Here is a 9489-nt window from a genome sequence, read left to right on the forward strand (position 1 = left end):
TAATAGGCTTTTGTGCCAAAAAGTACAGAAAGCTAAGGGATGGTCATTTAGTTATGATTTTCTAAAGTTAAATGCCCAAAAGGCACTTTCTACTACATTGTTATTTGAAAAATGTCAAACAGCAGATTTCATATTTTTCCTAAGTTAACAAAACATTAATTATCTCAAGGGTTGGTGTGTTTTCACCTTGGGGTTATTTTTGTAGGGTTTTTCTATGTTTTCCTTGTTTTATTAAAATAAAAGGTATCTTACTTATTTTATATTAAACCAGGGTATGATAGATTTTTCCAGTGAACTACATTGAATAAGTACCCTAACAAAAATAGGGGTGCCCTCTGGTTCATTATTTAAATCACATTTTCTATTTTCCTTACACTACTAGAGAAATGCTTATTTAAGATGCACATTTTAATACGGATACCGGTGCATTTTATAGAAGTGTATTTTATCATATGGTGATGAGTAAGGTAAGACAATTCATTGTAGATCCGTCTTTAATAAATAAGTGTTTTGAGACAGTTACATCGTAATAAATGTCTTATATTGATTTAAGATGGATTGTTATTGAAAACCATCTCAAATAAATATACCTTTTGAGTCATTAAGATTGCAAGAATTGTCTTATATTTTGTTTAGTATATTAGACACTTCTGTACATGAAACTATCTCAAATAAAGATATTATTAGAATCGTCTAGATTATAAGCACTGTATTAGATGTTAGTGAGTATACTAGACATTTCTAAATATGAAACTATCTTTGTATGATATTTCTGATAAGACATCTTCTGAAAAAACATAGTAAATAGTAAATTCATCTTAGTTTGATCATATATATGATATAAAGTGTAAAACTTATCTTTGTAACTTGATATAGATGGTAAAATGGACCCACATACGACTTGATCATTAATGTGTCACACAATAGACCTAAGTCATCATTTTGCTTTAATTTCTATCATTTACGTACCACAGGGTTTAGAAAGGTATACACATCCTATGCTGAATATATCAGCGCTTTTTATATTTATAATGTTAAACTCAAAAACCTAGCCACTTCATAGATTTAGACTAAAAAAGAAAATCCGGTGTCTAAATTATTCCTTCTAATCGGGTTCCTTAAAAAATGACCCTGATTCACTCGCTCTTTGCGTTTCATGGGTGTCAAGTGTCAAAATGGCAGTGTGTCATGACGCGTGTTGGCCGCAATTTTACACACCCCAAGGTCTCGCAAATCAGGTTGCGGTCCTCGTACCAACCCTGGCCATGTTCGGTTCGGTTGCCTATCGCCTCCTCCTGCTCCTCTTCCGCCGCCGCCGCTGCCGCTGCTCCCTAGGTGAACCCGTCGTCGCCTCGCCTGGGCCCACAACGCCCTCCTCCGCCTGTGAGCAAGGCACCCCTCTCAGTCTTGTGCAGGGCGAGTTGCTGCCATGGCGGTTGTTTTTTGCGGGCACGAGCTCTGCCCGCCTCCAGTCTTGGATGTCGTGGCCAGGTGCCTACTTCCCCCTCCCTCCCTCCACTCGAGACTCCATGTCGCCGCCACACGACACTACGCATCCGCTCTTCTTCCTCCCCTCGTCTCGGCGGCTAGCGTCCGCTCCCTCGACGCCTCCGTCCATGCCCGGCTCCAGCACTCGCTGGCTCCCCGAGGGAGTTGAATGAAGAAAGGAAGGTTAGCTTACTAGGACTAGCAGATATATCGTCGTCCTCGATTGGAGGATTCTCATGGTCTCCCTTGATTTCAGATCAAGGATTGAAGCAGTTTACGCATGGCCCTGAGATTGCATTAACTCTTTCTCAGAATGATATTGAGCTCCTGGCCTTCCTGTTGGCCATACGAGAATGAGGTGTATAGGTAGAAGTCCAAGAGAAACATCCATAGCCGGTTGGGGATGTCCGGTTCTGAGCTGCCACATAGCTGATGGGATTTCAAGATGGCATGCCAGCTGCTCGTGCATAATCAGGTACTTGTTCTTCTGATTCTTAGCTTTTGTAGGCTCGGAGGAGATGGAGGATGGACTAATTCAGATTTGACTGGGTGCATACATCTTTATTATCATAAAATGGTGGTTGAAATGGGTTTTCAGGTCAAGCCAATGGGGGATTTATTAGGAGTAAATGTACGTATGAGAACTACTATTTACAATAATTTAATTTGTGGAGGATGCCACAGTGTGTATGTTTACAATTCCACTCCCACAGAGGAAATGGATCATGACATCGGCCTTTGTCATATTCTCTGAAGCGTTGTATTCTTGATGTCAGATTGTTGAGTGTTAGAGGTCAATGGATAGGGATGTAAGTCTCATATTTTGGGTTATTGGTCCTTCCAGAACTTGATAAAAGAAACTAAAGTGGCATGCCACCTGATTAATTTAGCATTTAGGTGGAGAACTGAATCTTCTGAAATCAATGTATGGTGTGCTGACATTCTCAATACTGAATAGCACTGGATCTGATGTTTTCAATTTTTTCACCAATTTAAAGACACTTCTATGCTCTCCATCAAGGATTTCCCTGTTTTGCTGCATTCATTATATACTTAAAAGAAGGGAATTTTATAGTAAAAAGTCACAAGTTATAACAATTTAAGAGGCTACAACTTTCTGGAGCTTTACATCCTTGTTATGGTTCTATAAGTCAGGTTTTTTTAAATCTTAGAGATTGAGAAAGAAAAGACTAATGTGTTTTCACTTTATTTTCTAATTGCACACTATCATTAACATGATCAAAGGTGATTGATTCTTAAATGGTTAACAATATAATACCTTCCAAATTGATGCTACTATTTAATGCAAACTGTATTTTCCTTAATAAATTCCTTATATTTGACTATAGATTTGGAATGCATGTATACCCTATATTATATTGCAGGATGGAGGGAGTAATGTGTTAGTTGCATTTTTGCCATTAACCAAGGTTCATGTATTTTGTTTTGGCCAGCCGGTTCACTATTACCTACAAACTTTATTCATTCACTTTACTTTTATTTGTTTTCAGTGGGTTTTGCATGACTGGGGTGATGGTGATTGTAAAGATACTAAAGAACTGTAAGAAAGCTATACCTCCCATGATTGCAGAAGGAAAGATGATAATTCTCGATATGGTTGTTGGAGGCCAGTTGCCAAACATTAAGTACAAAGATATTCATGTCTTGTTTGATCTCTTCATCATGTATGTCTCATGTCTGTCAATGGCGCTGAGCGAGACGAACAAAAGTGGAAAAACATCATTTTCGAAGCTGGATTTAGCGACTACAAAACCATACTCGTTCTAGGTGTTCGATTCATCATTGAGGTTTACCCCATAATTATTTGGTGAATACATGTTTCATTTTTGTCTGAATAAGATGACTAATTCCTTGGTTATTTTCAATAGGATGGGAGAGTATTGAATGCTTCTCTAGATACTATTCTTGGTCCATCAAATCTGCTTGACCCAAATGCAAGTTTTGCTCAAATGTGGCAAAAAATGATTGTCTCACCAATTGTGAGCACACCTGTTTTCAGCAAAGTTCCAGAGAAGGTAAGTTCTTTTGATAGATGCAAAATCTAGTAGTATTCTATCCTGTTTTACACATCCATATGATCTTTGTGATATGTCATAATGTGAGGTGTTCAATTGTGTCTAACTAATAATTATTGCTTTCTTCTATTTGTTGTACAGAAAAAGACGGAATGGAACTCAAAATTTGGTGGCCGCTCAAGTGGAATTCATATATACTTAGTTAGGCTCAACGTTAGCTTAAAGCTTAAATAGTTGATGACCTAGTTTTTAACTAGTAATTTTAGTTTGGATTTAGAGTACACTTATATATGAGTTATTTGACAATGATTATTTATGATATACTTAATGATACTTATTTATATTATGTTAATTATAATGTTATCAAATATATATATATGTGTATGTATATTTCTCTTTTAAATTATTATAGTGTGGTATCTCCAATATTATAAATTGAAGAATGTATTGACATGTAAGTCATTTTATTTAATCTCAATAAGACGGTTCTCAAAACGTTCAATATCAATCTCTTGAATAAGACGGTTTCTAAAACGTCCAATATCAGTCTTCTAAATAAGATGGTTTTTCCTGTTGCAAGTGTCTATTATTATAAGATATTCTAGACAGTTTGATAAATACTTTGTGACTTATAATATTCATATTTTCAACGGTTCTATATAAGAAGTGTCTTAAATAAATCCTAATCCGGGATGGTTTATCTGATAAAATGACTTAAACAAATATCTTTTTAGATGGTTATAAATTAAAATATGTCTTATATAATATCTTTTAAGACAATTTACAACCATCTTAAATGTGAGACATCTTTTGCGACTCCACCAAATTTGGACACATCATAAGTGTCTTAACAACTGAAAATTAACTGTCTCGTATAACATTATTTGTAGTAGTGTTAACCTTAAGCATATTGTAAAATAAGTGGTAAAAACTAACTTAATGGGGTGGACAGAGAGGTTTAGTATTTTTTAATTAGGTTAGTAGGTGGACATAAACTTCTCCAAATTTTTCTAACCCTAGTCAAATAGTACAACTATTTTTCTCCCTATTATTGAGCTTTTGGCCAAAACTATAATTAAATCAGAACCCTAAAGTTTTCTATAGTACATAGGGGTTTTATATTTTTCTTAAGTAGTTTACTTTATTTAGAGTCTGACAAAATTGGTTTGACCAAATTTGGATGAACTAAACAGAAGTTATGGATTTTCAAAGTTTCTGTTCAAATTTAAAATCAGGTTTAATAAGGTTTTCTAGAAATGCAGTTTACACCGAGGTCCCCAGGGTCTTTCCTAATAAACCTTCGCAGTTCTACCCTTGTGCCACTATTCCTCTGTGTGACTGACAATGCGCAAAACCCCCTGACTTTCTCTTCCTCTCCCCCGCGGTCCCTCCTAGGTGTAAACAGTATCCGCAGAGAAGAAAGGGGTGGCGTGGCTTACCGGCGACGAGAGAAGTCCGGCGAGGGGTAGGGTTAGCTCGGGGAGGTTCTGACGGTCACAACGACGTACGGTTCGCCGACGGGGATGGCCGGAATCGCTCGGTCCACGCGCGCAGGCGGGTGTCCTCGTCGGCGGTGGGTGTGCCAGCCAAACTGCGGCGACCTAGTCCAATCCAACGACACGGTGAGCTTCTTGGGGTGATGTAGAGGCTATCTGTGCATTGAATCGAAAAATGGCTCAGTGCTTTACCCGGTCCACGTGCGCCGGCGGGGGAATGAACTCCGGCGAGCACGGTTTCACTATTCCGGTGACGCGGGTCCTCCGTTCAAGCTTGAGTAAGCCTCACGGCCTCACAAGGAAGCTATCTGAAGGCTTGGATCGAACGGAGGAGGACGGGAAAGGGGCTGGCCACGGTGGTTGCTCTCGGGCGGCTCTGGCGGGTCGCGGGGAGGTCGCCGGAGCTAAGGGCGGGCTCGGGGAAGTCAGGCGTGGTACGGAAGAGGCAACGGGGAAGGCAGCCGAGCACTGGGACAGGCTTTATAGCCGTGGCGTGGGCGTGGTCACGGGCGGCCGCGGGCGCGCGGGGGTTCGCGTACGGGCGTGCTCTGAGCGCGCCCTCGGGTGTCAGCCCGCGTCGAACACGTGGGAGCTCGCTTCTGCCATGGTTCAACGGCAGATTTGGGCACCTTAGCGTGCGTATCTTGGCAAAGTCACTGTGTACGGTCTCTTCCCTGCTCCATATCCTACCTTTTTGCTGTGAGTTCCAAGTCAAGATATGGTCGGGGTAGGGAGATAGAGGGGTGAGAAGTTGGCTATGTCAGCTAGGTCCAAGCCGAGACAAAAATGGTGCCAAGTCGTGTCAAACGCCCTAGGGTAGGTGTTTCTAGGGTTAATTTGGCGCCACTTTGTCAATTGGGTCGAAGTGTTTTGAATTTTGGATTAAGGTGAACATGTGGGATCTTTGTTCAAAGGTTAGTTTTTAGACTTAGGCAAATTCTGAATTTCCTCTTGTGCTCAACCTTTGGTGAACTTTATGGGGCTTTTCTGAAATCTTTTTGGGGTTACTTTCTTACTATCATTTGTAGGTTATGAAGTATATTACAACTTCTATATTTGGCCCAAGCCATGATCATAGGATTTACATGGCCTTTTGATCCTACTTACATTTAGGGTTCCTATTGCCCAAGAGGGGTTTGTTTTAGGGTTTTGGGAAAATCTCCCCTTAGAGGTGCATGACAAGCTAGGGCATGATATCCAAGATGGGTGGCACTTGCTTAGGACCTTGAATTCCAAGTTTGATGTACTTTGCCCAAACCAATCCACATGTGATAATAGGTTAAAAGGGGTAGTCCTGGGTGGACACCCTGAGTAACACCTGGAATGTTACAGAAAGTTCTGAAGGAAGAATAATAGTGTCGGGGACCATAATTAGTGGTACCCCCAAGACTCCTAATCTCAGCTAGTAACCCCCATCAGCACAAAGCTGCAGAGGCCTAATGGGTGCGATTAAGCCAAGGTTCGGTCCACTCAAGGGACCCGATCTCGCCTCGCTCGAGCCTAGCCTCGGTCAAGGGCAGCCGACCCCGGAGGATTCACGTCTCGCCTGAGGGCCCCCTCAAGCAACGGACACACCTTCGGCTCGCCCGAGGCCCAGTCTTCGCCAAGAAGCAACCTTGGCCCGATCGCCACGCCGACCGACCGTATCGCAGGAGCATTTAATGCAAAGGTGGCCTGACACCTTATCCTGACGCGCGCCTTTCAGTCGACTGAGCCGAAGTGACCGTCGTCACTTCGCCACTCCACTGACCAGCCTGACAAGAAGACAGCGCCGCCCGCGCCGCTCCGACTGCTGTGCCACTCGACAGAGTGAGGCTGACAGTAGCCAAGTCCGGTCTCAGGCGCCATAGGAAGCTCCGCCTCGCCCGACCCAGGGCTCGGACTCAGGCTCAGCCCCAGAAGACGACGAACTCCGCCTCGCCCGACCTAGGGCTCGGACTCGGGCTTAGCCCCGGAAGACAACGAACTCCGCCTCGCCCGGCCCAGGGCTCGGACTCAGGCTCAGCCCCAGAAGACGATGAACTCCGCCTTGCCTGACCTAGGGCTCGGACTCGGGCTCAGCCCCGGAAGACGACGAACTCCGCCTCGCCCGACCCAGGGCTCGGACTCGGGCTCAGCCCCGGAAGACGATGAACTCCGCCTCGCCCGACCCAGGGCTCGGACTCGGGCTCAGCCCCAGAAGACGACGAACTCCGCCTCGCCAGACCCAGGGCTCGAACTCGGGCTCAGCCCCGGAAGATGACGAACTCCGCCTCGCCCGACCCAGGGCTCGGACTCGGGCTCAGCCCCGGAAGACGGCGAACTCCGCCTCGCCCGACCCAGGGCTCGGACTCGACCTCGACCTCGGAAGACAGACTCGACCTTGACCTCGGAGGAGCCTCCGCCTTGCCCTACCCAGGGCTCGGACCGATCACGTCCTAGGAGGGACCATCATTACCCTACCCCTAGCTAGCTCAGGCTGCGGGAAACAAGACCGGCGTCCCATCTGGCTCGCCCCGGTAAACAAGTAATGATGGCGCCCCGCATGCTCCATGACGATGGCGGCTCTTAGCCCCCTTACGAAAGCAAGGAGACGTCAGCAAGGACTCGACAGCCCCGACAGCTGTCCTTCCGCCAGGCCCCAGCGCTCCTCCGACGGCCACGACATCACACGAACAAGGTGCCAAAACCTCTCCGGCTGCCACGACGACATGTACTTAGGGCACTAGCTCTTCTCCGCTAGACACGTTAGCACACTGCTACACCTCCTATTGTACACCTAGATCCTCTCCTTACGCCTATAAAAGGAAGGTCCAGGGCCCTCTTACACAGGGTTGGTCGCGCGGGGAAGGACAAGACGGCGCTCGCGTAAGCCTCTCGCTCCCTCCCGCGTGGACGCTTGTAACCCCCTACTGCAAGCGCACCCAACCTGGGCGCGGGACAAACATGAAGGCCGTGGGTTTCCCCTTTTACGTCTGTCTCCCTCCGGCTTCTCTCCCCCCTTCGCGCTCCATCTCGCGCCGACCCATCTAGGCTGGGACACGCGACGACAATTTACTCGTCGGTCCAGGGACCCCCCAGGTTCGAAACACTGATAGTTGGCACGCCAGGTAGGGGCCTGCTGCGTGTTGACGAACAACTTCCCGTCAAGCTCCAGATGGGCAGTCTCCAGCAACCTTTCCAGCCCGGGACGGTGCTCCATTTCGGGAGTCTTGAGTTCATGTCCCTCGACGGCAGCTGCGACATGATACTCCTTCCCCCGCCGCGCGACAGCGACAATGGCGGCCGACAACCCGCCCGCCGACGGCGGAATCGACGACGTCTTCCCCACGTGGCGAAAGAACAACATTCGGGTTTGTCCCGTCGCCTCCCCCACCGACGGAGGAGGAGGCAGGGCAACCAAGGCCAAGTAGGAGGCGGCACCTCATCGGCTGTCGAGCGAGTCGATGGCGCCGGCGCCCCAACGGGTGACACGTCGGGCATCGACCTCGCGTCTGAGACGAAGACGAGCGCCGTTTCCCCGCAACACGCCAACTCCAAGCGGACGGACGACGCTAGCACGCTCGTGAAAGACTTGCTGGGCGTCACCCTCGTACCTGAGACGACGGTGCAGTCTACCCCTGACGTGACTTCGTCACCGCCCGTCGACCAAGAGGTACCGACCGATTCCCATCTCGAGCCTTTTGGATTCAGCCTCGACCCACCAAGTGACTTCGCTTCGGTGGATGCTTTCATAGAGGCAAGTCCAAACCCTCCGGGGTATCGTATGCGATCACCCTGGGACCGGCTGACAACCGTCTCGACCTACGGGCCCTCGGGCTCCGAGGAAGATGACGAGCCCGACTTTAGTTGGGATTTCTCCGGACTTGGTAACCCTAGTGCCATGCAGGACTTCATGACCGCATGCGACTACTGCCTTTCCGACTGTTCCGACGGTAGCCGCAGCTTCGGCGACGAGGACTGCGGCCCAAGTCGTGAATGTTTCCACGTCGATCTAGGGGGTCCCGGCGAAGGCAACCATCTTGGTACGTCGGAAAACGATGATCCCCCTAGGCCTGCGCCTCGCGTTGACATCCTTCGGGAGCTAGCTGTGGTCCCCGTCCCGGCAGGGGGTCATGACCCACAGCTCGAGCAAATCCGCGAGATGCAGGCCAGGCTCGACGAGGGAACAGGAACGCTTGAGCCGTTCCGCCGGGACATCGGGCAGGAATGGGCGGGCCAACCTCCGGCCGGAGAAGCGCGTCATCTACCCCAGGGCTTCCAGCACCGCATCGCCGATGACGTCAGGGCAAGGCCACCACCGACTTCCAGTGGGGTCGGCCAGAACCTGGCTGCAGCGGCAATACTTCTCCGCGCGATGCCGGAGCCATCAACCACCGAAGGACGGCGTATCCAGGGAGAGCTCAAGAATCTCCTGGAGGATGCCGCAGTCCGACGGGCCGAAAGCTCTGCCTCCCGAAGGCAGGGGTACCCCTTGGAACATCGTGCCG

General features: G+C 47.7%; 1 long non-coding RNA gene across 5 annotated transcripts; it reads left to right on the forward strand.

Annotated features, from left to right (window-relative positions):
- Positions 1-1198: 1198 nt before the first annotated feature.
- Positions 1199-3894, forward strand: LOC103627545 (uncharacterized). Of its 5 annotated transcripts, XR_553696.2 has the most exons (6): positions 1203-1671; positions 1745-1963; positions 2087-2119; positions 3000-3296; positions 3378-3524; positions 3666-3876. It is a non-coding gene; the product is annotated as an uncharacterized lncRNA (long non-coding RNA). The 5 variants fall into 5 exon arrangements; XR_553693.2 differs by lacking the exon at positions 2087-2119 and having other exon boundaries at positions 1199-1671; positions 3666-3894; XR_553695.4 differs by having other exon boundaries at positions 1202-1671; positions 2087-3296.
- The last annotated feature ends 5595 nt before the right edge of the window (positions 3895-9489 follow it).

Source organism: Zea mays, chromosome 5 (genome assembly GCF_902167145.1).
Source record: "Zea mays cultivar B73 chromosome 5, Zm-B73-REFERENCE-NAM-5.0, whole genome shotgun sequence".
NCBI lineage: Eukaryota > Viridiplantae > Streptophyta > Magnoliopsida > Poales > Poaceae > Zea > Zea mays.